Source organism: Mustela putorius, unplaced genomic scaffold, assembly GCF_011764305.1.
Source record: "Mustela putorius furo isolate JIRA1106 unplaced genomic scaffold, ASM1176430v1.1 tig00537284_pilon_pilon_pilon, whole genome shotgun sequence".
NCBI lineage: Eukaryota > Metazoa > Chordata > Mammalia > Carnivora > Mustelidae > Mustela > Mustela putorius.
Genome location: NW_025422422.1, coordinates 4,786,863 through 4,814,663, shown reverse-complemented (window position 1 = coordinate 4,814,663; position 27,801 = coordinate 4,786,863). Strand labels below are relative to the sequence as shown.

Here is a 27,801-nt window from a genome sequence, read left to right as displayed (position 1 = left end):
AGTTAGTAGCTACATAAGTCACCTAAAATTATATATACAATTTTAAAAACTCACCTTAAAATATATTAAAATACAGCATAATTTTTTTAAAGATTTTATTTATTTATTTGACAGACAGAGATCACAAGTAGGCAGAGAGGCAGGCAGAGAGAGAGGAGGAAGCAGGCTCCCTGCTGAGCAGAGAGCCTGATGCGGGGCTCCATCCCAGGACCCTAGGATCATGACCTGAGCCGAAGGCAGAGGCTTTAACCTACTGATCCACCCAGGCACCCCAATACAGCATAAATTTTAAATGATTATATTATCAAATTAATCTGTAGGTCTTGTAGAAGGATAAATATTCCATCAGTAGATCATTTCTTACACTAAAATCTTCCATGGAATTAAGGCAATACCAAAAATCAGTGAGAAACAAAGATTTATCAAATTCTTATAACTGAGTACCAATTGGGACTTAAATTTCTTTAATTTCATGCAACACCATTTACTAGTATAAGTTATTAATGATTTAAAAAGTAAAAATTTTAAAAGAAGGATATTTCAAAAACACCACTGAAAAAGCCAAAAAAAAAAAAAATCAAAGCAAAACAAAACAAAACAAAAAACCTCTAAAATGAAAGAAGAAGAAAAAAAGCAATTTAAAAACCTGACTTAAAAATCAAGCTCTGTGCTGACCACTACTTCTCACCTGCTGGATTGTGTCCTATCATTCAGAATATTTTTCTGATACATGAGATGTGTCTTTTGTTCTTCTTATTTATATTCCTTTGTACATCTCTTAATAGATATTAGATGTTCTCAGGGTAAATTCACAAAAGGGAAAATACGGAAATGATAACCTTTGTGTGTGGGATGCACGTCATTTGTTCATAACTACTTCCTAGAACTTAGCATCATCCTTGTACATAACTGGCATTCATTCAGCCTTGCTGAATAAATGAATAATTAATTGGATGGAAACAAGAATACCATTGGCGAGTCACGGTAGCTTTGAAAGAATCAAGAAACAGAACAGCACAGCTGGAAAAAAGAGTTAAGAATTGACTTAGTTGAGCCTTTTAATTTGCAGGCAAAAAAAATGAAGCCCAAAATAAGGAAATGACGTATGCCAGATCACATGGTATGTAATGAGCAGAGGGTAAATAAATGAATATTAATACTTCCCTTCAATATTTTCCTCTCTCTACCAGAACATCCAAAATAACTGAAGTTGTGATTACAAACCAGTTAAGAAACACACTTTTTCTTCACATTTTTAAAATTTAGTTATTTCATACACTTAAGCAGAGAGTTTACTGAGGTAAATGTATTATTTTTTTAAAGAAACACAGTATGATAGTAAATTTCTTTTGTTCAAGGGCTCACATTGTAAGCATTCAACCAAACATGGCCACTGCATCCATGAGCTCCCATTTGCATATTTAGGAAGAGGAAGCAAATGGTGATCCATGAATGTGGATGAAAACTAAAGGCTCACAGTTCTATTTTTATTTTTTGTATTTGTTATATATTTTTTTGTATTTGTTATATTTATAAAATATATAGTTTTTCTATTTCTACAGCCTCGAAGCCAGAGATCACAGCTCTTTCAGATCTTTCTGAATTTCCTAAAAAGTCTGTGCATTTTTCTTGAGCTGAGCACCCTCATCATCATTCAGCTTCTGGCTGATCACAATGATTAATCCCCACGAGTCCAGGGTACATGGAAAGCTCAGGAAGACTTACTTCTCCATGCCATATGTTCCCTATACCATCATTCACTCTGGATGAGTGTTGGATAGACTTTCAACATGGATTAGATGAGAACAACCACACTTAATCCAATAGTCCAGCTGATATATCCTTTTAGCTTGATGACTTCATAGGCACTTTCGACCACCTCTTATGCTTTCCCCTCCAATTTTCATGGTCATTGTCTGTTCCCATTTCTGGATTCAGTTCCTGGAGACAAACAGCTGACACATTCACTCCACTCCACAAAGCCACATTTGAGTTGCCATATTCTCCCAAAACCCATCCATGGCAGCTGCTGGGATGAATGCTAAGTTTCAGCCATAAAGTAGCAAAATCTAGCAGCATCTAGATTACACTCACTTCCCATCACATGGTGCTTGGGTAATCCATTTAGTTTCCAGGTAACATATGTGAGAATATCCACTGGTTTGGAAACCACAATTTTGATATAATCAGGACTGTACTTGACTATCTGAGGAATATTGCATTTGAAGATACTAACATTCCTTGCAACAGATTGAGAGGGCTTTCCCCCTCCTGGGGGCCGACTCTTGCGGTTTACTATCACAATATTAGAATTGGCATTACAGAGTAATCCTTATCTGCTGCAATTTTAGGTGTCTGAAGAAATAAGCTCCCATGCTGCAGATCCATCATTTCTCCTCTGAGTTTATCTTCCAAAACATCCATCCACACAAGTTCATCTGCCAGAGGCTTTCCCACAATGTTGATGGCACAGGTCATGCCGACTTGTGTAACACGCACTACAGTGATCTTGTTGTTGGGATGGTTGCTTCTTCTTCTTGCAACTGGTGCAATGTTTTGTTGTTGTTGTTGTTGTTCTAGAAAGAGAGAGAGAGAGAAAGAGGGAGAAAGAGCAGTAAAGCTGGGGAGGGACAGAGGAAGAGGGAGAGAGAGAATCCCAAGCAAACTCTATACTGAGTGCAGAGCCCAACATGGGGCTTGATCTCACCACCCTGAGATCATGACCTGAGTGGAAACCAAGAGCTGGAAGTTCAACCAATTGAGCCACTGAGGCACCCACAGTGCAAATCAGTTTTTCCTCAGAGTTGCTATCATGCCCAGGACAGAAACAGCTGTAGGAGTCATGAGAAGAAGACAATGTGGTAAATACATTCTACCTACTACCCAGAAAAAAAATTTGGGAAGTTTTCTGAACTCTACCATTGTTAGCTTTCAGTATGAGCCCTAGAGATGAAATCACTCTACCTAATATAAGGTTATTTGTTAGCAGAAGAGGGCAAGAGCTCAGCTCTCCTGGGTCCATGTTTAATGTTCTTTCCACCATACTCATATTAACCAGAACATTTCTGACTGAAACACAAAAGTACTAAGGAGAGAAAAAAGGACCCAACAGCTTTAAATTTTAAGAATAAGTGAGGGGGAAAAAAAAAAACCCTTGTATTTAAATAAACTTGTTAAAATCAATACTTCAAGAGGATATATAAAATAGGATATATTTATTCAATCAGCATTTATTTGGCTAGCATACTTTTATTACTCAGCTACCATAGGAAGACACAATTCAAGGTGTGGGAGATATAATGATTAATAGATCAGAAGTTGTTCCTGCCCTGCCCTAAGGGTCAACAATGAGATTGAGATAGCACAATCTGCCACTCTAGGGATTGGGCAACTTTGGAGCAAAAATGTGACCACTTATCTGGACCATTCTGGTTCACTAAAATTAACTGAGGAACTGAGATTTTAAGAAATATAAGTAAAAAAGAAATCATTTCTATTTTCATGTGACAAGCCTCTGAAGTTAATTTCTGAATTTTTACGTAGAAAACCCTGCACTTTAACAACCACAAATCTAAGCCAGTCTTCAATCTCTAGATCAACCATCAGCCCTCACTAAAATACACATAAGGCTGTCTTCAATGACTTCCACTAAATTGAATCAATCCATCCGAAATAAAAATAAGATCTTTGGGGAAGGTAAAAGTAGAAAGTTGTAGGAATCTTTGAGGACTAGCAAGTACTTCCAATTTGCCCAATAAAGATCCAGGTCTGTACACGTATCCATACTTTTTTTTGAAGAGTTTTCAGAACAGTGTTATCAAGAAGGCTCCAGTATTTGAATGGCAACATGTTGGATATCACTCTGGAATGGCAATGAAGGCTTTGGCTTTCCTAAAGTGATCTCCTGAAAAGGAAATTCTACACAAGCAACATATAGTAGAGTCAGGTGTTCCTGCCATCGGGCAGCCCTAGTTTCCGGGGAAATATACATAGCACAGAGAAGAGAGACAAGGATAGATATCAGCTCCTCGTGGGGCTTTGTTAAGATGAATCTGGGGGTGCCTATAAATTCCTATACTTTCTCTTCCTTTAGGGCTATATTTTCCTACACTGGAGAGGGAGGGAAGCAGAGTTATGGGGAACTGAATTACAGAAAGAAGCAGGATGCTATATCAGCCTGAGATGACAAGGTATCTCTAAAACTCTAAGAGAATAAAAGATCAGAAGCAAGGGTGGCAAGGGTAAGGCTACCAGAAAGCCAGAGCCCAAAGAAAACTTAGGAAGGATGATCATTCTAGGAACTGGAATCCTACAGTGCTTTAACCAGGACTGCTAAGGGTTTGTAAGCTTTACACAGTACAGCAAGCACTATGCTTACTGCTCTGTATTTGTTTAAATCCTCACAGCTCCATGAGTTTCCATCTATTCTGTCCCTGACAATTTATCCCAGACTGATGTGCCCGAACACCTGTACTCTCCTTGACCCCTTGATTTTCTCTACAGCATGGACCTCCTTTACTATCGGCTACCTAACTCTTTTTTTTTTTAATTTTTTATTTTTTATAAACATATATTTTTATCCCCAGGGGTACAGGTCTGTGAATCACCAGGTTTACACACTTCACAGCACTCACCAAAGCACATACCCTCCCCCATGTCCATAATCCCACCCCCTTCTCCCAACCCCCCTCCCCCCAGCAACCCTCAGTTTGTTTTGTGAGATTAAGAGTCACTTATGGTTTGTCTCCCTCCCAATCCGGCTACCTAACTCTTAATGGAGTCGTTTTCATATTTAAGTAAAACTACTTCTTCCTTTCTTCTTCTTCCCTATTTATGGGTTTTCCAAGAGGACAACTGAAATATAAATTCCTCTTTATTAAATAAGGGGAGAGATATGATATTTGCCCAGAAGGCACTTTTTACAAAAGGACTACTGTATACATCAATGAATATAAAACTGGAAATAACCTTGGAAGAAGGTCAAGGTCTTAGCTAATACTCTTCTTTTCTTACCCTGCTCTGTAATCACCAAAGATCTCATGCACGGTTTCCATAGGACAGCCAGTAAAGAAAACCAGAGGCAGGAACTATGATGTCAGATGACAGAGAAATCTATGACTCCTGGCCTGGCTGCTTTTTATGGTTTCTACAGACATGTAAAGCTGCCTTCCTCATCAGTCAGTTCAGGCCTGTGACAACAATTGCTCATCTCATCATTAAAATCAAGGAAGATTCAGGAAAGCCAGCTATAAGCAAAGGTTGATATTGACTGTTAACACATCACAGCAGACATGGCAAAGAAAAGGGAGTGAAGAACAAAGAATCTCGAAATAACAAAAAACAGTCACAGAGGACAGTATATTCCCAGTTCTCTTGTCTCAGTTGGTTCTTTGGACTGAGTATTTTAACCAGCTTCCCTATTACAAAGGCCATCTCTGATTAAAACACAGATGAAGGAAAGGTCATTCCTGTTGTCTGCGACAGCTTCACGTCTTATGTGTGTATCAGGTGCACATCTGCATGAGTAACTGTCTCTATGTGTACATGCGTGCCAATGCAGGATTGTGTAGCATCACACTAGCTGCTTGAAACAAGCTCTGTGGGTTATCATGGAACAGCTCTAACTACAAGAACATCCAAGACACACGCCTGTTTGCCTTGTACTAAACTTAAGATATCTCACTTTATATTCAACTTCTATGACTTCCTCTGTCTCCCCTCTGCTTAAGGATCCAGAACATTTACCTCCTGGAAGAGAAGCTCCAGCTGTTGCCTTTGCCGTCTCTCTTTTCCTTCCTCCAAACTGTCTCCCCACCACCTGAAGGAGTGGCCAAGGTCCTTAAAGGAAGGGAATTTTCTTTTTCTAAAACATCTGGAGAGGAGTGATGTAAACAGACAAGAAAACCCGGATTTACTGGTTACAAACGTAGAGTCTCAGGCCCCACTCCCGACTTCCGGAATCAGAAGCTATATTTGATGAGACCTCAGGTCGTTCCTAGGCACAGACTATGAGAATCACTCTGATAGTCTGTATACCTTATGTTAGAGAGAGTAAAATGAGGCCGAGAGACAGCAAGGACTGCTCAGGGAATGAGATCCTTTTCTGATTTGAATCTTCTTTTCTCCAAATCCTGAAACTTCACAAGTATCATATTTGCATTTCAGTAGGGGCTGGAGATTTAAAAAAAAAAAAAAAAGAAAGAAAGAAAAGAAAAGAAAAAAAAGTGAAATGTGAGAGCTGACCCCACTGGTGAATATTTTCAGGAGCCTGGACCCCAGGTGTGCCTGCCACCAGCATCCACTTTTGAGTGCCTTCTAAAGGTGAGCACTTTTGCTCCAAGGGCAGCCCTTGGTGTGTGCTCAGGTTCCAAAGCTTTCTCAACACAAAAAATTATTTTTGTCATTTTATTCTCAATTGTCAGGAAGTTCTCATCTGACACCTCTTCTTTTCTTTTTTTTTCTTTTTCTTTTTCTTTTTTTTTTTTTTTTTTTTTTTTTTTTTTTGCAGAAGGGCTGTTTTCTGCTCCTCTTATGCGAGAGATGCAAATGCTCTCTTTGCATCATTTCTGTGCACAAGCTCTCCCCGCGTGTCTGGAACAGCAGCTGCATTTCAGCCCATCACCAGCAGAGCCCTGGCTCACTCTCCGGGCTGTTGTTTTCCTCGCTCGAGCTCCTCAGAGTCTGCAATGCAGCAGAAGGTTCTCCTGTGGTTGCCCTGCTGCTGAGCTGTCCCGTTCTTAGCGACCAGCCAGCTTCCTCCGCAAACTGCTGGTGATGCTGTTCCATTTCTAAGGTCTCCAGAATATGGCTGGCAAAGAGTAGTTCCTTGCTTTAACAACTAGCAGGGAAAGGAGGACTTCAAAATGTTGTATTTTATCTCATGTATTCAAACATCTGCATTTGGAGCCTGGAGTGGAAGCTCTTGCTGGAGGACGATTCTGCCCCCATGTGACACCACCCGGATTCCCTTCCCCTCTCCTCCAAGCTCTGAACTAAAAGAATGCGGAGAGTCTAAAAAATAAATATGAAAAATCATTCTCAATTCTCACCTTGAGAAAGGCAAAACTGGTCTTTTCTCCCTCAAACAGATTTGAAATATGGCAATTCATACAGACCTCGTTCGAATAACGGGAAGATATGAGGGGCCTTTCCTGAAGTTGACAGTAAGTGGCAGGGACTCGGAAAACAGTGGTGTTTGGGTTTGGGCCACGGCTCTGCTGCTTCCTAGCACTGTGACCTGGAGCATAATGCCTAATCTCTCTGAATCAAGGATTCTCTATCCCAGGAAGGGATTAATCCATCTCCAGGGAACGGTCAGGAAAGCCTCCGAAGCCCCTGTCAGGTGGTATCTGCAAGGAAAATGGATGCTTCAGCTGTGATGGTGAGCGGTGGCAGCCTTTACTGGTGCAGCCAGCAGTGGTGGGAGGTATACAAATATCTCAGGTGCAGCCACTCAGATAAGTGGTTGTGGACCTAGGATTTAAATTGATTTACAATGCATCCAAGTATATACACAGAAGGTGTGGATAATCAGTCAATGGGGCATGGTAATTAGCAAATTCACGAACGAACCATGGCTTTTTTTTTTTTTTAAGATTTTATGTATTTATTTGACAGAGAGAAATCACAAGTAGATGGAGAGGCAGGCAGAGAGAGAGAGGGAAGCAGGCTCCCCACTGAGCAGAGAGCCCGATGCGGGACTCGATCCCAGGACCCTGAGATCAGACCTGAGCCGAAGGCAGCAGCCTAACCCACTGAGCCACCCAGGCGCCCCCGAACCATGGCTTTGCTTGCAGGACCAATAAATAACTGCCTGATGGCTCAGAAGGCCACATCATCAGGTGACAGTATTGACTGAAGTGGTCCCTGAATTGGCAGGACAGGGCCCAAGCTGGGCAGGACCTCACTATAGCAACAGACATGAAGAAACACTGAAATTCTGAATCAGGATTTCTGGGGTCAGAATTCTGCAATCTGAGCCTTTCATGGGATTCCCATGCACGCTAACTTTCGGTAATCTCTGGTGAAAAAGCATTCCCGTACGCTGTCCATTCAGATGGTATTAATCCCATGAGAAGAAGACCTTGGTCAAAGCAAGTAATTTTAAGTAAGAGAGTCAAGGATTTCCTCATGATTTATCCCTCTTTGTACGTGTAACCCATCTCCATTTTCTGGCAACATATACGAGATTAAGGACTTTCTGAAATGTGCAGAGATTGCCTACCTCTTTGATGGTCCAACTTTATCTGTTTTCCCATTTTGTGACGTTCTAGTGAACTCTATGTAGCACATAACACATTCGATAAAATTAACATCAGAGAAGTAGACAGGAATTTACTCTTTGAACTCTACATTTTAAGTGACCACATAATTTGTCTATCAGTCAATTATCAAGTATTTACTAAGCACCAATACCAGCCAATTGCCTAGAGAAGTCAAAGTCTAACACCATTCTTCAGAGATTTTACAACCTAGTATAGAAAGAAAATGCAAGAAAAAAGTGGAGTAATACTGAAGAAGTTATGAAAACAAAAATAATGATGGAAGAGAAACCCCCATATCCATTTACCAAATGCTTCCTATCAATCAGGGACCATCTTGGATACTATCAATCAGGGACCATCTTGGATATTTATATAAATTATACTCTATCCTTTCAACAGCAATATAAGAGAGGAATCATCTCCTTATGTTACATAAGAAACTGAGTTTTAGGGAAGTTAAGAAATTTGTTCAAGATCATCCAGCAAACAAATGGAAAGCCTGGAGTTCAAATTTTGGATTATAAAGTTCTAAAGCCATTACTTTTAAAAATTAGGAGTATAGAGAAAGAATTCTCAATAATAGAAATATGTTGCCAAGTTCTCTGGTCCATGATGACATGGGGATGAGGTTAACGGCTTGGTCAAGGGCATGAAGCTGACAAGAACTCGGGTATCTTGAAGGCAAACTGTGTGCCCTTGTGTCAAAAGTGTGCAGTGTCACACTTGTCTGTTCAATACCAGACAGTTACTCAGCAACATCCTGTCCAGACAGTTACTCAGAAACATCCTGTCCTCTTCCTCACCATCTTCTCTCTCTCCCTGCTCCCTACACATACTAGTCAACAAGCCTCAAAACAGAATATATTTAAATCAGTGATTCTTGAATATGTTTGGTGCATGAGCCATGTCATCTAGCAAGGGTGTTATGCTTTTCCATTCTGCTCTGCACCTTCAGAGGCAATTCACTGCCTAGAATGCCAGTCATGCCCATTTTGGGCAGGTAAACCTCATTTCATGGCTTATGTATCTGTATGTATGTACCTGTATATGAAGCCCTTTACCAATACACCTATGCCAAGTTACTGGGTAGAAACTGTTTTTGATTCATTCTTTATCTTCAGCTTCTAACTTGGGAACAAGAATTAATAGGTACTCAAAAGTCCAGGTAGATGGCAGATGAAAGATGGGTAGATTCTGCCTCAGGCTTCAGAAGACCCAGAAGGCCCCAGCAATACAGAAACCATCTCGTCCTACTGAGCAATCAGCACAGCAGAGTCAGCCATTACCAGGGCTGGAGAGACAGTGAGAAAAGATCATGGCCATGGGAGAGCACTGTCAGTCAGAAACCCCAAGGGAGCACAAGTGATGGTCCCCATTATTATAATTAAAAGATTTTATGGATTGTGACTGTGGCAGAGAACACTTTTGCTATTAGAAAATAGATATCCTACAGGTTTTCTGGATGGAATGCCTCAGAAAGCCAGTGTGTTTTCAAACATCCTAACCTTTTTCTATTAACTTCAGTATAAAATCTCCAGCCTCTCTCTTTGACATTCACTCCTCAACACACTCACATTACAGACCATCTTCCATTCTTCCTGATCATTCTTGTGTTTCTTTCCCTTTAATAAAAGCTGTTCTTGGGGTGAGATATTTTAGAAAATATTAGTAACTTAGCATGGATTGGAATAACTCATTCCTATGAGTAACTCTCAAGACTGATTTTACATCAGTTAGTAATAACATGGCATGAACTTGGAATAAATCCCTGAGGAGTCACCAACCTGGAAAACAGGGCTTTTTAGCCATAAGTAAGAAATCAGGTCTGGAAAAAAGGCAGATGGTAGGGAAGCCCTCCTTGGAATACCTCAAAATACCTGAAGTGGGAAGTCACCCAGCCCAGTAGTATTGTTCTAGTTGTAATTGCTTGATTATTGATTATTACTATTATTGATTATTGATTATTGAGTCCCAGGCACTGTACTAGGCACTTAAATAAGCATAACCTATGATCCTCACAGTTATCCTATATAGCAACTCATTTAATTCATCCTCTCTGTCTCAACTTTAGGGCTTTCTGATCTCTCCACCCCAAATCTGTACTAGAATCCTCTTCAAACATCATATATTATTTCTCAATAGCCTTTATCACAACTTTAATTGTATGATTGCGTATTTAGCTATACAATATCTGCCTTCTCTACTAGAGTCTAAGTCCATTAAGATAATGCTTGTGTCTATTTTATTTTTATCCATTGTTCTATCCCTTCAAACATCATATATTATTTCTCAATAGCCTTTATCACAACTTTAATTGTATGATTGCATATTTAGCTATACAATATCTGCCTTCTCTACTAGAGTCTAAGTCCATTAAGATAATGCTTGTGTCTATTTTATTTTTATCCATTGTTCTATCCCTAGCAACTAGCATAATGCCCTGCATCATAATAGGTATCTAGTAAAATTTTCCTGATTCATGGGTGATTGAAATGAGTGAATATCATATAACTGTTACTAAACCCACTTTACAAAAGAAGTCAAGGTCAAGATCAAGTTTTGAAAGCTTGAGGGTAACTTAACCAGATCCCCCAGGACTGCTTGACTCCCAATCCCATGTACTTTCTACTACACCCGCTGCTCTTCTTTCAGCTTCAAGTAGGAACATATTGGTTAGGGGGGTATCAGACATGCATCCACCTTCTTTCTCCTAATCCTTCCACACAAAAATCTAGATAAACATCTCCTGATGTCTGTATTAGAATCTTACTCATAAGCTTTGGATGGGCCAGCTACTATGAACAGATGAAGAGGTCTTCTAGAAGACCTTCCTTCTAGAAGGAAGCTAAATTAATTACTAGATTATTTTCTCTGTTGTTGTTTTTCCAGATAAGGATGACAACTGGATTTCAAAATAAAAAAGAAATCAAGATAAGAATAGTTATATAAAGCATCCATCAAAAAGGCATTGTACAAGCCAGACACCATTTGTTGGCTTGACGACAAGGCATCACACAGATAAGCAGTAACTGCAGGAAGAATTCTGGAGAGATAAGATGAAAACACGGACACTCCACAGAGGCCATGTAGCTGGGGAACAGGGGCTTGGGCTGGGGGCTCAGATGACATAAGTGAGCTCCAGATCTTCCTCTGTCATGGCGATAAAACCCATAGGACAATGTTGACCTAGAACTAAAGGATGTGCTGTATTTGGAAAATGCTTAGAAGAGCTTTCATAAATGTGACAAGCTAAAGGCTGACAAAACAAAGACTGGGAAAAGCCCATCACATTTTCTGCGACTGACTAAACTCACAAGAAACCCATGACATAATTCGAAGAGAAAGAACCAGAGCTTATAGAAAATCTTGACATTTCAGTACCTGGGACCAGTGAAGCTGTACAGTATTTTAATCTAAGAATCATTTTTGGTTTGGTTACTGCAGGCTTTGCTTGCAGGAGAAAATAACTCTCAGAATCTATCAGCCTCCTGGTTAGCTTCAAGAGCAAGTTAAAAAGCCATTGGTATCATTTGCAACACAAACTTAGATTAAGCAATTTATAGGCTGAAGAGAATGTCTAATTTGCACATAACTGATGGCAGGAAAATGAAAAATAAGTCCATAACATTTCGGCTGACTCTGCAGTACAGCTTGGCTTTCCCCCTCCCCCATTTCCTTCCAGATTAAAAGGAACAGAAACAAGCACTATGATTTCACTGCCTGTAGGCAGGATTCTTTACCCTGTACTCCAAACCCTGCATGATCCAGTTCCAAACTCCTGGCACTCCAGCCTCCCATGCAAGCAGTTCACTGATGGAATGACCTATAGATGGTACCTACCCCCCACCAAGGATACATTTTGCATTCCCAGCTCAGGCTATCTTTTTTATCCATCCCCTCACAAGTTCATTTATTCTTTCATTCAAGTGAGTCACTTTCTCGTGTTAGGACCCGGGGGTATGCTGATGAATGAGACCGTCATAGCCACCAGTCTCAGAGACTATATAGGCCGACAGGCAACTGCTGTACATGTACCTCCTCAGTTTCCATCAGTTGACATAGTGCCCGTCTTTTCCAAATGTTACTTATTTGCTCACATCTTTTCTAAACATTCCAATGGGATACAACTCTCTTGCTCTGTGTCTCTCCCTGACATTTCATAGTTACTGTTGATTAAGTGCTCCAAGGCTAGTGCTGGGCTGAGTGCTGAAGACAGGGTATTGGATTTAATTTTCAAAATAGTATTATATGGTAGAAAATGGCATGAAATCCAAGTTTACCAAAAATGAGACTCGGGCTTAGAGAGAGATGCACTCTGCCCAAGGTCTTTCCACTGAAAGGGCTAAGTGAGGCCTGACCCAGCACAGGGGAACTACATCTTTACAGCTTTCAGCCCTCAGATTCTATCACCATCATTCTTGTCTCTTCCCACCCTGTGGACCCTAGGCTGAGAGTCTCCTGAAGATCTCATTCTACCCGGCCTGTTGCACCCCACCTCCCTGCTAACAGGGCCCAGCGGGACTAGCTACAGAGTCAATATTTGCTGGATTTAATTGAATTCTATGGGTACCCAATTTAAATTCTGTGATCTATTCGTGAACGATCTAGATGACCTTTTGAGTTCTTTACAACACATCAGTTCACTTTGTACTTCAATATTTTGTGGTTTCATTTGCATAAACTCCTTGGTGTTTGTGTCTCCAGATAGTTTATCATGCCCGAAAGCTGGCTGCATTTGCTTTTATTCATGCATCTGCTGTTACAGAAGCTGAGGAGGGAATCTGACTTGTCCAAGGGAGGCAGAAAAGCATTTCAAAGAAATAGGCTGCTGGGTTTGCCAGAAGGACACAAGTCCAGAAATGCTTTGAGCAGAGGTCCCTGCAGACTCATCTTTCTCCATGACAGGTCCTGGGATGGCTGCCTCTGTCACCACCATCAGAAGACCTAATGCGCAGCATTTAGCAATTTTCAAGGGAAATGCTCTGGAGAAGGTCTAAGGTAGAAGTTTGAAGTCTATTTGCAAGAGAGTAATTTGAACACTGATCTTATATAACAATTCCCGATCTCCAATCAAGGCCTTCACTGGGGCAGAAAAGAGGTAGCTCCCCATAACCCTACAGTCCACAGAGGCATCAAGAAACTATTTCCTATGAGACAAGGGTCCCATAGGAAAACTATTTCCTATAGGTACAAGTGCTGAGGTTTAAGCAATGCCACTGTTCTTAAGATTTAAGCAGAATTGTGTACAAGTCAACCTTTCATCCATAATTTCAGTGGAACTATAAGTTTCCTGGATCTTGGGAATGAAATTCTTAAAGATACTAAAGTTAATGGTTATTGGCTATTTGAAATTATTTTGCTATTGGCGATATGAGTAGGAAGGCATTCACAGTGTGAACCAGAGCTTACATTGCATTATCCTTGCTGTCATAGGAATCAAACCCAAAGGATGAAGCAACGGAATTGGTGCACTGCCTTCTAGTTTCCCAGTATTCAAACTCATATCTTACTCGCTTCTGGCAAGAAGTGGGCTCTCAGGAATTATGTAAGATCTGTGAGAGAAACAAATGTGAACTCGTTAACACAGGACAATGTGATGAATCCTCTAGTACAGAAGAAATTGACCAATACTAAGAAAATGAATTAATGCAATTCAGCATAATCATACCCTAGAATATTACATCACATTGAAATACATGAATACTCCTACATGGTAACGTAAAGAAATCTCACAGGCAAAATATTGAGTGAACCCAATGACAAAAAAATACACGTACTGAATGACTATTTAAATGAAGTTCAAGAACAGGTAAAACTACTCTAGAGAGAGGAATGGAAAGAAGGTAGCCCAAGGAAGGGATATCGAAGCATTAGGTTACTGATGAATAACCGTATTATTTCATATTACAGTGTTTTGTTTATGTTCTTTCCTGCCTGAAGTGTGGCCCCTCTCTTGTGTGCCTAGCAGGAATCTGCTCCTTCTATAGGACTTAGCCCTGGGAAGACATTCATAAGACTCTTCCTTACCCTCTAGGAAATATCTCTGGTAACTGGTTACCAAAAACTAGCAACAGGTTTTCTTTGGCAAGACTCAATGGGTGTCTGACAAAATGAATAATAAAGAGGTTTACTTTTCAATGGATTTTTGTTGTTGTTGTATGGATCATCTATTTAAAACAGAATTGGGGGGGGGGGATAAATAAAAGCAAAAGTTAAGTGCCTGAGCTACCAGTTTACTATAAATTAGGAATAAAGGGGAAGACACCCTTAATCCTCCTAGGAACCTCCTTCCTCTCACCTATCCCAAACCAGAAACTATGTTTTCTTTCTTAAGAACACATGGAGCAAAGCTAGATTAAGCTGAGGCACAGCAAGTAAAGAGGGACTTAATATCTGTAGATTGGTCATAATAAGGTTTTGGTACAAAGCTACAGTAAAGTTCACATATGAGAGCAGAGATTATGAAATAAAGAAGTCCAAAAGAACAGAATTCATTTGTTTCCCAGGTTAAATAATAGTGGGTCAAATCTCCCCAGATTGACTCTCTCTTGCTTGCATCCCATACATGTCTACACTGTGTGATAAGCCATCCTTCTATAATGGAACTGAAAAATTGCTCTAAAACAACATGCTTTTCACCTTTTCAGAGGACCTAACTTTGGAGAGCTGGGGATATTTTTCTGAAATAGGATCCATAATTGATAATGGGTAGCATAAATTTAATGTTACCATCAGCTATGAACCACAGCTAAGATGTTGTCTTCTGGAATTCTCCATTCCAACCTTAAACTGCTCTTAGAAAAAAATGGGCAAACTGTTTCCATTCAACCTAGTAATACATATTTATTTTACATTTACTGTATGTAGGATAGAAAAATAATAAATAGCCCCAGTTTCATCACATCACATTTATGTTCTAATAAATTATGAACTGGAGAAAAATAAAACCGAGGAATGAATATGGGATTTCACACGTAAGGGTGCTGGTCGAAGCCACATCTCTCCTGCATTTTACAACGTGATACTAAGTAAACCACTATATCTCTCTAAATCTTAATTTCCTCATTGTAAGATTGATTAACAAGACTGAAGAAAAGGATTTTTAGAAACATCTAAAGCAACTACAGAATACAGAACACAGTACATATTATACACTAATCCTCCGTTTCTTTTATGTATTTTCTTCCTATGATATCCTAGCATGGTATGTATTCATCACGAAACTACTGCCTTCCACCTTGCCAACCAATCAACCTGTAGAACATAACCATTTTAAAGAGTCAATATGATGTCATTGTTCAGTTTGGGGTGGAAAAATATCATAATTAAAATCTCAATTACTTTCCGTTTGTCGTCAGGAAAATGTTCTGATCTCTAGGAGTTTTCGTCTTCTTATTTCTAAAAAGGGGGCTAAAGTCATCTTCTCTTAAGGGATGACGTGAGGCCAGCCTGGGATACGCCCTGCTTACGAAGTCACTGAGTAAGCATTTGGTCTACTGCTTCTTTCCCTTAAAAATCGGTGTGTTTTGCATATTTAAAAATAATTTTCTGAAATCCATTGAGATAATTGGAGACACCTCAGAATAGAAAGCCATCAGAAGTAGGAGGGGGAAAAAGGAAGAAAAGCACAAAGCTAGAACATGTGTTCCTTGATTCTGTTTTCTGAAGCAGAAGTACCCTCACCAAACTTGCTAAAAACATGGCCACTCTCTGGGGACTGGTCAGTGGTCACAGGTTACCTGCTCAGTTATCCAGCCCTCAGCACGTTCTGGGATTCCTCTTAAGATATGCGCTTCTTCTTCCTTTTCTCCAGCAGAATCCTTCTGCAAAGACAAGGCACTGTTCCAGCATCCACTTAGAGAGCAGCTGCTTAGTCTCAAGAACATGTAGACATCTCGCCGGTTTGATCCCCTTGGTGCATCTGAGCTTCAGGTCATCTCCCAAGCTCTTTTTGTATTATCTGTTACTGACCCAGCCGTTCATGCTGAAGTATCTACTGTGTAGAAATTCTTGAGCATGTATACCAGGAAATATGTTCGAGAAAGTTCATGCCACCTGGCGATTCACAGACCTGTACCCCTGCGGCTAATAATACATTATATGTTTATAAAAAATTAAAAAAATTTAAAAAGGTAAAAAAAAATAACGAAAATTCATGCCTAGGGCTGAATTGTATTCCCCTCAAAGTTCAGATGTCGAAGCCCTATCCTCTTTAGTACCTCAGAAGGAGAACTCGTTTTGAAATAGGGTTGTTGCAGATGTAATAGTTATATTAAGATGAGGTTATACTAGAGTAAAGTAGACCCCCTAAAATAGAAAGATTGGTATTCTTATAAAAAGAACACCACATAAAGAGACAGACGCACACACAGGGAGACCACCAGATGGGGACTGGAGCGATGCTGTCACAAGCCAAAGAACCAGCAGAAGCTGGGAGAAAGGCCTGGGCCAAACCCTCCCCAAGTGCTCCAGAGGGAGCACCACTCAGTTGACACCTTTGAACTTCTGGCCTCTAGAACTATGATATGGCAAATTCCTGTTGTTCTAAGCCCCCCCGGTTGTACTACTTTTTTATGGCTGTCCTAGCAAACAGACACAGGCTGATAGTATGCACTAGTATAGCTGACAAGTTGTCAAAATACCGAGCTGACTTTTCTCCAACTAGTATACAGATCCTTCTGTCACTGCTCTGAGTCTTCCAGGCACCCCTGGCCTCCCTGCCCACCCTAACCTTTTTCTTGGGACCTATGGGCTTCCCCCATGATACAAAACTGAAGGTTTAAGGGCTCACAGACTCAGCAAACTACATCTTTAAAGTCTCAACCACCTACTCAGGCTGCTTTACTCTCCCCCTCTAAGAGAGGCTGGAAAATATCCCCATTCTCCTTGGCTCACCACTTTTGCATTGCACCTTAAGACAAGGCCACATTTTCTTCACATTATAAGGATTTTACCACGAAGCTCTCTGGAGGAAAAGATGTTTACATATTTACCATCATGGGAATGTTATAAATATCCTATATTTATAACATTATTATTTTATGTTATAAATCTATACAATTCTCTATAGTTCCTGGTTCCCATTGAAAAGGAGATGCTGAAATTGAACATGAGTTAGACTCACCTACCCAATGTTTTAGACCTAAAGATCTAACCAAACATTCCTAACTCATGTCCATTCAATGATTTCCCCTCTCTAGTGGTATTTCCCATCTCTTGTTTCTTCAGCCCCACCCAGGAGCCATTCCCATACAGAATCCCTTCACCAAGGAACAAAGGACATGCATGCTTCCCCTGTCTCCAGACATCCACAGAAAGCACAGATGGAGTTGCTGTCTCTATGGAACTGGGGCAGGGAAATATTGATGCCACCTGACACATAAATAAAATGCTACAGGCTTTACCCTCATTGTAGGTAGCTCTCCCAGGAACTGATGTAATCCTATGGTTGCTCCATCCTAGATATACCAACAGCTCACTATGCTCTGAGGGGCAAATGCTCTGTAGACATGATGTCGAACAGGCATCCATACAGGCCAGTGATAACACCTGTGCAGGAAAGATGTGATGTCAACTACAGTTTTAATAGAAGCCCTGAGTTTCTAGAAAGATTATATTTCAGAACCCGTATTCATGCGTTTCAGTTGCCATGGGCACAGGCAGCTGTGTGGGTGTGAAGCATCTTTTAAGTTAAGCAGCCAAAGGAGACCCATGATTAAAGCAGATCTCAGCTTGCTTAATGAGTAATAATAGACCCTAAATCCAATACACCAGCTCTTTGAGAGGACTGTCAATGTAGTTTATTTGCTTCCAGTAACATTTCTTAAGTCACGTCTGTTGCATGAACAAATGAATGAATGAATGGTTCATTTAATGGGTATAAATTGAGGGACTACATGTGGCAGGCATTATGCCAACAGGCAGAGATACAAAAATGAATAAAATATAGTTTCTGCCCTCAAAGATCCCCCTCTTTAGTGAAGAGGAAAGGTGTAGATTATGGTAATTTTTCAAATAGGCAAGTTCTATGTCCTGTAAGAGAAACCACTCCTGGAAGGAAAAGATCATGTTGGACAAGGCTACATAGGGGAATGTGGCATGGAGGCTTAGTCCTAGTGAATGAGGTTCTTCTCCAATATGTCTGAAGATCACAAGCATTCCTGGCAGAAGGAAGAGTACCTAGAAAACACAGCCACGGAAGAGCAAGAACCTTAGGGACTACAAGGACTATTTCCCATTCAGACAGATAGTTCTAGTCTCTAGTATCTAGTTCAAATCCTAGTATCTTGTACAAGTACAAGTACTAGAACAAGTACTAGTATCTAGTACAAGTACTACTAGTATCTAGTATCTAGTATCTAGTTCAAGTACCAACCAGTAAGGTCTTCAATATCTGGTAATCATAATCATCCAGGACAGGGTCAGAAATCTGCAATGTGCTCCTCAGCAGGCGGGGCACACTATGGCAAAGTTCATGCACTTGATTTTTTTTTTTTTTTTTTGAATCCTCAGAGCCAAAACCTAGTAAGGTAAATGCTTCATGTGACATCAAGTTTACTCATTGAACAAACACGGTTTTCAGTAATCTTTTGGGGACACACACAAGAAAAAACACAAGCTGAGAACAAGAAAAATAATCAGAAAAATGCAGAAATCTAGTAATCACCTTTCTAGCCCTTCTCTTCCCCCAATAAAAATGCATCCAGCTTCCAGAGTACTCACATGTAACAGGAAATTATGGTAACTGATATTTGATCCTTCTGACTAGCAAACTGGTTAAGATTCCAAATTTATAATTTATTAAAGGTAACATGCAATGACTCCACAGTTTCTCATCAAAACCACTAAAAAGTCTTGCTTCTCGAAAATGTTAGTTTCTACTCATTTTTAAAGATTTTATTTATTTATTTGACAGAGAGAGAGAGATCACAAGTAGGCAGAGAGAGGGGGGAAGCAGGCTCCCACCAAGCAGAGAGCCTGATGCAGGGCTCAATCCCATGACCTCAGCTGAGGGCAGAGGTTTAACCCACAGAGCCACCCAAGTGCCCTTTACTCATTTTTAAGTGTTCGTGGAATTATCCATTTCTGAAAGACCTGACTGGAAAACCGAGATATCAGGATATTTTCACTTGTCTCATAACTAGTGAAATAGATGTTGGCCTGCTTATACTATGACTCTTTTGTGTGACAAACAAAGTCATTAGGTAATCAAAAACAGTTCATACAGTTGAAATACATTATTTTTATTTGGATGTACAAAGGCAGAAATATGAGTACAATAAGCTTCAAACTGAAAATCAAGTGAGGGTATTAAGCAGGATTTTAAAGAGATAAAATTACATTCAGAAACACCAGAAGAAGGCTGCGCGTGCAGAGACAGGGCTCGGAGTTAGGCTAATGGAAGGTTTTGACTGTCCTTACACATTTCTGCAGAGATGCAGAAAAGCATAAGCATATGCAATATTAATCACACACAACAATTACGTGACAGCTAGGATCTGGCTTCCATCCAAAGCAAAACAGAACTGTATCTTAACTCTACTACCTGCTAAAAGTGTAACACTTTCTTCTGAATCTATTTCTTCTGAATCACTGTTTAATCCCCAGAAATTGATTTATCCAGCTAGCTTTCAGATACCTTTGAAATTCAAATGAAGTAAGTCTGTATAAATGCATGAGGCTCCTTCCACAAATCTTTTCTTTCCAACAGGAGTCTTTAGAGACGACAACTCTGTCGCTGTAAATTGTTTCTCTCCCAGTCATATACGACTCTGCTGAGATTAGAGATCACATATGGTAAGTGCTGGCACATATGTAAACAGTCAGTAAGTAGTGACTGTTGTTCTTCTATGCATTCAAAGCTCCAGGAAAGAATTCCCATCTTAAATTGCCTTTCTACAGGAGGAGATCATTAGAGAGCATTTCTGATTTAAAAATAGGTACACAGCTATTCTTCAGTTAAAAACCTGACTCATTCCTCAAGTTACAAATATAAGGCCCTCACAGGTTTTTTGGTTTCTGCAATGACAAGACTTTCTGTTCAGAAGCAGATTTAGTAAAAAATGTAATCTTCCAGGGCTCTCACTTGAACAAGTCCCCTCAAGGTTCTGGAAGAGGCAGACAATGTATTCAATCGGTTATGTGATTTTACAAAATCTGCAGAATAAATGTGTTTTGGCAGCAGACAGTTAAGACCATTGAATTTCCACTTTATTTTATCTCTGTCACACTTCTGCTCCTGTCACTTACAGAGTATCTAACTAAAAGATACAGATTAACAGTACCCAGGTGGCTCAGTCGGTTGAGCATCCGACTCTTGATTTCAGCTCAGGTCATGATCTCAGGGTCTTAAGACTGAACTCCGTGTTCGGCTCTGCACTGAACATGGAATCTGCTTAAGATTCTCTCTTTCCCTCTCCCTCCACCATCCCCACATGTGCACTCTCTCTCTCTCTTTCTCAAATAAATAATAAATAAATCTTTAAAAGGGGCAGAGTACCTAGCTAAAAGGAATGTTGAACTTAGGATACATTCAGTTTAGTCTTAAAGAAATATAGTAATGTGGCTCATAATCACTTCAATGTGTAGATAAGTCTTTGATAGCTATTCTATATAGGAAAGTCTTTCAGGAACACTACCATTCTGAACTATGCCAAATGACCCCATATGTGAAGATATAGGGCAGAGGCTGTAGGCTGATAGGAATATGTACTATAGCACCTGTTGCTAGAATTAAGTGGGTAGTGGAAAAGAGACAAGGTTTGAAAGGTACAGAGCTAAAAATTATTCCAAATCCTATAACTTGATATGAAATATCACATAAATTTTTTCCTAAATTTAACAATGATCCCAAAAAGATAAATACCATTATTAAATTTATTATTGATCAATAATATTTAAAGATTCAATTAACCATGGTAGAGAAAAAAATGTAATAATCTTTTTATTCTCTCTATAGATAACAGTATAAAGTATCATCATAGGAAAATAAAAACATGCAGAGCTTAACAAATAAATATAGAAAATACTTATAGAGGTAAGATAAGCAGTAACAAAAACTATGACTGCTCTCAACTTTTAAAATTTTTCATATGCTAAAATCTTTCATTTTTTTTCACATGTATATTTTTCAGTATAAATTTATGTTTACTTTTATATCTCACTTCCTTTTTTTTTTCAAAGAAAGATAAAATAGATCTTTCAAGACCCATTAAAAGCTGCTTCAGTCAACCTTCCCCCTCTGTACTCACTCCGCTCTTAAACTATCTATATATACAGTACTTTTGGTGGTCCAAGTGGCAAGTAATCATCCTCTTGACCTCCAGCATTTAATCAGTAGAAAAAAAAGATATCCAGAATAAAATGGAGATCAAATATCACTTTTCTCAATGGATGCCCAATGACTCCAAAGCATGCAACTGAGACCTAAGGCCAGTCTGGGTGGCCTATTTTTCCCCCATTTGAGGGAGCAGGACATGACTCATCCATCAGTCACAATCAGAGTAAGCGGGAAATATCTGATGTCTTCCGCAAACTGGAAAGCCTGTTCTATAGGTTCATTTCATAGAAACTGGAAATCCAACTATTCAATGCACCTGGGCACACTGAATTCAAAGAGGATAAGAAATAATGGGAAATCCAACATCCCCATTGCCTTTCCAATGAAATCACTCTGGTGGCTAAAAAATGCTCTCCAAACTAGGTAAGGATGTACCCAATTAAATTAACTTCATGCCCTTTTTTGGGGAAATGTGTGTATGGGGTAGCAGCAGTGATGGAGAGGAACAAAACAAGTGTTTCTTCAAATATGTCCCCTCCGCCGTTATTCCCCCCAATGAAAAATGAATAGAGGGTAATAAAGATTTATTATTGAAAAGACTCTTGGGGTGCCTGGGTGGCTCAGTGGGTTAATCCTCTGCCTTCTGCTCAGGTCATGATCTCAGGGTCCTGGGATCGAGCCCCACATCGGGCTCTCTGCTCAGCAGGGAGCCTGCTTCCTCCTCTCCCTCTGCCTGCCTCTCTGCCTACTTGTGATCTCTGTCTGTCAAATAAATAAATTAAATCTTAAAAAAAGAAAAGACTCTTAAGACTAACTTAAATAAATGGCTCAAACTCTTTTGTTTGTTTGTTTGTTTGTTTTTGTTTTGTTTTGTTTTGAGATTTATTTGTTTGAGAGAGGGAAAGAGAGAGCTCAGGGTGGAGGAGAAGAGGAAGAGAGGATAAAAGTCCCAAGAAGACTCCACTCTGAGCCTGGAAACGAAGGTGGAGCTCATCTCACAACCCTGATATCACGACCCAAGCCCAAACCAAGAGTCTGATGCTTAACCAACTGTACCACTCAGGTACCCCAAGACTCACATTCTTTGAACTGATAGCAAAATATAGCAAAAGCCAATGTATATGTATTAACTTTATTGCAGAGAATACATGTTAACCTAAGTTCTTTGGGTCTTTGCTAAGTCTTGGAATAAATATGGACTTTCTCCTGCCTTATGAAAATTTTCCCAAAGCCAATAGATAGCCAACAAATATAAAACAATCATTCTGTAATAAATACATAACTTAAGGCTGCTACTAAAGTTGAGTTTGCTTCAGGGACTTATACCATTCCAGGAACTTTATCTGTGTAGGTGTATCTTTGCAGTATGAAAAGAAGAATATTTTGATGTAGTTTTAATGTCAAGGAGAAATGACTTATAACTCCCAAACAAAAGAACTATAAAAATTTAACAGGAGTTTACCATGAGAAAAAAGCAAACCTCATGAAGTCTGCCTCAGGGAAGCAGAAGAACCAGATGCAGAATCAGGAAGCAGAAAACCACTGAGGGATGGGGGTGCCACACTGAAAGGAACAACAGAATAGTGTGGGTGTTCTCACCATAATTATGCTGTTAGATAGCCATAGGATCTTTTAAAAATGAACTATATTCTCTCTGGACGTACACACACACACACACACACACACACAATGTGAACTCACCCAGCTATTAAGATGTGTGATTTAGGACAGGATTGAGTTCTCAAAGCAGTGCTTCCCAAAGGGCACTTTTCTCAACTCCAGTCCGTGAGAGAAGTTCTGAAGGAGAGCTTGAGGTGGTCAAGTAATTTTAGAAAATATTGCATATTTCCCCCATTGATATATTCAGTGTGCCTTTGCCTAATGTTAGCCTTATGATGTACCACAGTAAAGTAATAGTTTTATCTTTGTTTAGGACAGTGTTTGAAAAATGTATTCGACTGTGAAAATCTTTTAGCATAATATCTATGACATATAATTTGGGAATGTCCTCTAAGGCAATATTTGAGAGTTTCAAACAAGTTCTTTGGAGAGTCCCTACAATACAGTACTGCCTTTAGATCACATAGTCAGAAGCCTGCTTTGAGCTGTCCACTTTTGATAGTGCTGAACTTGTTATTTGGAACTCCACTAGACAGACACACAATACTCCTTTCATAAAAAATATAAAATGGAGGAGAGGGATGCTGGGGAAGCTAAGAGTATGTTGATCTTTAATGATATTTTTCTTAATGGAGAGAAAAACTATTTTTAATAGCAAGAAATCATGTGGGCTTGGAGATTCATTGACTGTACGTGTAAGTTTGTTATCATGTTAAGATCTCATTTGAGAAAAGGGGACATACAGCAGGAAAGGAAAGTCACAAGTTCTAACTGCCAACTATTTTCTTTGAGACATACAAAAGAGAATGCAAATTTATGTTCTTTATTCTAAAAGGACTTAGATTCTAGTTGGGGAAAATAATGCAAATATATGTAACCCCAAAAAAGGCATTAAAAGTAGATTAAAAAGATAAGGCAGAGGATGGTGAGCTGTAGGTATTTGAAAAAGGTTTTGATCCCTCTGTGTATTCAGAGAAAAACACATAAAGGAAAGGGATAGTGCAGGTCTTCTAAGAACGATTATACTGAGGCTAGAAAGAAAGATGGACACGTGGATGGATGGATTAAAGAGAAAAAGTCAGTAATGATAATGAGAACAGCTTAGATAGGAAAATGATTATGTATCAGAATATCTAGATTGGGAATACCACCAAGAGTACCTGATAATGAGAAATTTAAAGCAACAGCTCTCAAGCCCCAGATACACATTAAAAAAAAAAAAAAACAAAAAACAACCAAACAAACAAACAAACAAAAAAAGGAAATAAAGTCCATACCTGTCTCTAAAATCTTAAATGCTTTTGGAAAATAGGTCAAGTTATTTCAACTCAGTAAACAAGCATAGCCCAAGTCCTTGGATGTCAAGTAAGCATTGAACGAATAACAATAAAATTCCTTTTTAAAAATTTAAAAAAAAAAAATTTAAAGACACGACTCTTTCCCTGAACCACAGGGGCTCAGGATATACTGATACAGAAGATCAAAAAATGGGTATATACACAAGTAAGTTGAATAATATAAAGTAGCAATTCAATCTTTGATGTAAGTCAAACCTCAAATTGTAGAGTGCAAAAGAGAGTTAAATTTTGACTGTGATATTCTATAAAGATTATATAAAGGAGGTGACATTTAAGCCAAGTCTCTAAGAATAAATTATATGAAATGAGACAGAGAATGAAGACAGAATTTCAAAATGTCCAGACCAATAAGCAAAGGAACAGAGATGTGAGAGGAAATTGGATGATTAAAGAATGTTAAATAGCAAGTGTTCCTATGACATACCAGTGGCCGTGGATGAGACTGACAGATACTATAGAGAGAACTGAAAAGGATCTTGAATGTCGTATCAGCAGAGGATCTGTGCAGAAGAACATTAAGATTAAGTCTGTTTTAAAACAAAACTTTTCCAAGTTTTCTCTCAGGTTATGCAGAGACCACTCAAGAGCCAATCCAGAGAAGACACGATCAGAAGAAAGTAAGGGAGCCCTTGCTTCCAAATTCCATGTCCCCAACTCAATTTGAATAGCTCTGCCCCACATCTCATTTCATATTCAGCTTCCACTTCAGATTTGGTTTATACAGAAAGATCCACAAGTTTTTTAAATGTTTGCTGTTGGGGTTCATGTAGAGCATGAAATCAGCCATAAAACAGGCCACTGAGGATGGGGAAGGTTTCAAAGAAGGGAATGCCAAGGGCTGTGTGACCACTCTGCACCTGGAATTTAGTGGGGAGTTGCCTGCCCTGAAGCTCTCTTAGCCCATTTCTTCACCCAAAGAGCCACCTATGTTCTAAGAGATGTATGCATTGTCTCTTAGACTATGTTTAACAGAACTCACAGCACACACAGATTAGCCTATCATGTTTTTCCCATGAACAATCCTCCCAGTATGAGTAAGACTCTTTGTCCTACATCACCTGTTTGAGAAACTGTGGTAAGGATTTGTGATTATCCTGAAGGATAAATAAAAGCAGGAGCAAAGAAGAGCAAAGGGTCTTCATCTCTGAGTGTTGAGCCCCTTGCCTTTTCCTCTCTTTCCCAGCAAAGTTTGGAGTCCTCTTTCACCCTTCTGTACAGGGATTGCTGGACATTCCCAGCAGTTTACTATGCAAAGATTTAGAAAGGTAACTCTGGTTGTCAAGTACAAAATACTTTAGAAAGTCAATGATACTTTAGGAAGATAGTGGAACAATTTAGGTAGGATACATTTAACCTTTATTAGAGAAATCAATGCTAGTAGAAAACAGAAATATTCAAAAATATTTCTGAGTTGTAATAAGCAGGAACTGTCTGGATACTGAATGTTGACACTGAGATACGAAGTGGATATACAATGAGGACTCCAAGCTTTATGATCAAGGGCCTAGAAATATAAGGGTATTGTTTGCTGAGATAAGAATCATAAGCTCAAGAGAAGATAAGCTATGGTACTGTTCAGGCATATACATACTGATTTTAGATCCAGGCTTACAACTGGATACAGAGATATAGTTAGTTACTTCAGGAGAAAAATATGGGTTAGTTATATATATATATATTCAGGTATGCAACTGCTAAAGAGTGGATATATGATGCAGATATGAACCCCTAAGGAAAAATTGTTAACAATAAGAGGGATATGATGTGGTTTTTCGTTAACATTAGCTAGGCATTTAATTTAGCAGTAAATGTGCTAAGACTTTTACATGCACTATTTTAATTAATTGCCCATGAATTCTCTATGAATAAAGAACATCAGTATTGAGGAGAATAATACAGAAATCAATATCTGAACTGGAACTACCTATATTCAGATCCTGCCTTGGCTATTTACTATCTGTGTAATTTGGGGTAATAGTCCCTAGAGCTGTGAATGAGAAGTGATAAACTGTTAATGCATATACAGTGTTTATCACCATTCCCGGCACATGGTAAGTGTTTAATAAATGTGAGCAATTATTTTCCACCCCATTTTACAGATTAATGGAAGTTGAGTCATAGAGGAGTTAAATACTAAGGGTACACTGTTAAATAAACGGTCAGTGTTATCAATTCTCAAGCCCACTTTTAACTTTTACACTAGCCTGACTTGTGTGCAGAAGAAAGAAGAGTCAAGATAGTAACCTTGGGAAGAAATATCTACATTTAATCAGTGAGCACTCGTTAACCAGATCACTAGTTAATTAGACTTAGAAGGCATGGTCAGACTACCAGGAGAGCCAGGGAGGGTGGTGTTGCTAAGCTATTAGAGGAAAGGGGTAGTCAGTAATTTTAAAAGCTTCAGAGAGTTTAACAAGGAAATGCAATGAAGACTTCTAGACAACCAGACAATTCCTGGGAACAATCAAGAGAGAATTGAGCAGAATAGATAGGACAAACCCCAAACAGAACCATTTAAGAAATGACTATATGGAAGAGAAATAAAAGCAGTAAGTGTAGAAGTATAAATGGAGAATGTCAGTTTAACATTGAACTTAAAGGAAAGCTTAAGGCCAGTTTTCTTAACATGGGGAAGCCCTCACAATATTTCTGTTTAGAAATAGGAACCAGTAATGGGAGAAAGGGTGAAGGTAATTAGGAAGGGTCTGATCAATGCATCGTGACCAAGAGGAATGGAGGAGCACATGGGGAAAAGAGCACGGTGACGTGACACAGTTCAGCCTTGGAAAAGAAACACTCAGATTATTTTGAGTCCAGAAAGATGGGAAGAAATGTTTCATAGCTCTCACGTGCGGGAAATGGGTGGAATTTAATCTCTCGTGGCTTCAGATTTTTTGCATGTAGAAAAAAATTCATGTGTGAGCATCAAAACAGGGCTGGTATAGGGACCTAGAGGAAGAATATAATTTCTGCGCAAGAATAAGAGAGAGATGGCCTAACAACCCCGAAGACCCCCACTGAGCTTAGAACAAACCAACTGATGAAGCAGCTTGTACGGGAAGTGAAAGAGATAATGCATCTCCTGTGCACGGAATAAAGGGAAAGGGAGACAGAGGGATCTAAACCACTCATGTAAATGGAAATGGTGCTTCTAAGTCAATACAGATTTCAGAGAAGGGAGAGACAGAACGCAAACAAGTATTTGGATAAGGCATAGCACACGATGTATGTAGTAGTCTGTATGATGCATGTCACTGGACTGCCCAGAGGTACAGGCTCT

At 39.3% G+C, this 27,801-nt stretch overlaps 1 pseudogene; it reads right to left on the bottom strand.

The window, feature by feature from the left end:
- Positions 1 to 1,478: 1,478 nt before the first annotated feature.
- On the bottom strand, positions 1,479 to 16,150 carry LOC101682744 (annotated as a pseudogene).
- Positions 16,151 to 27,801: the final 11,651 nt, after the last annotated feature.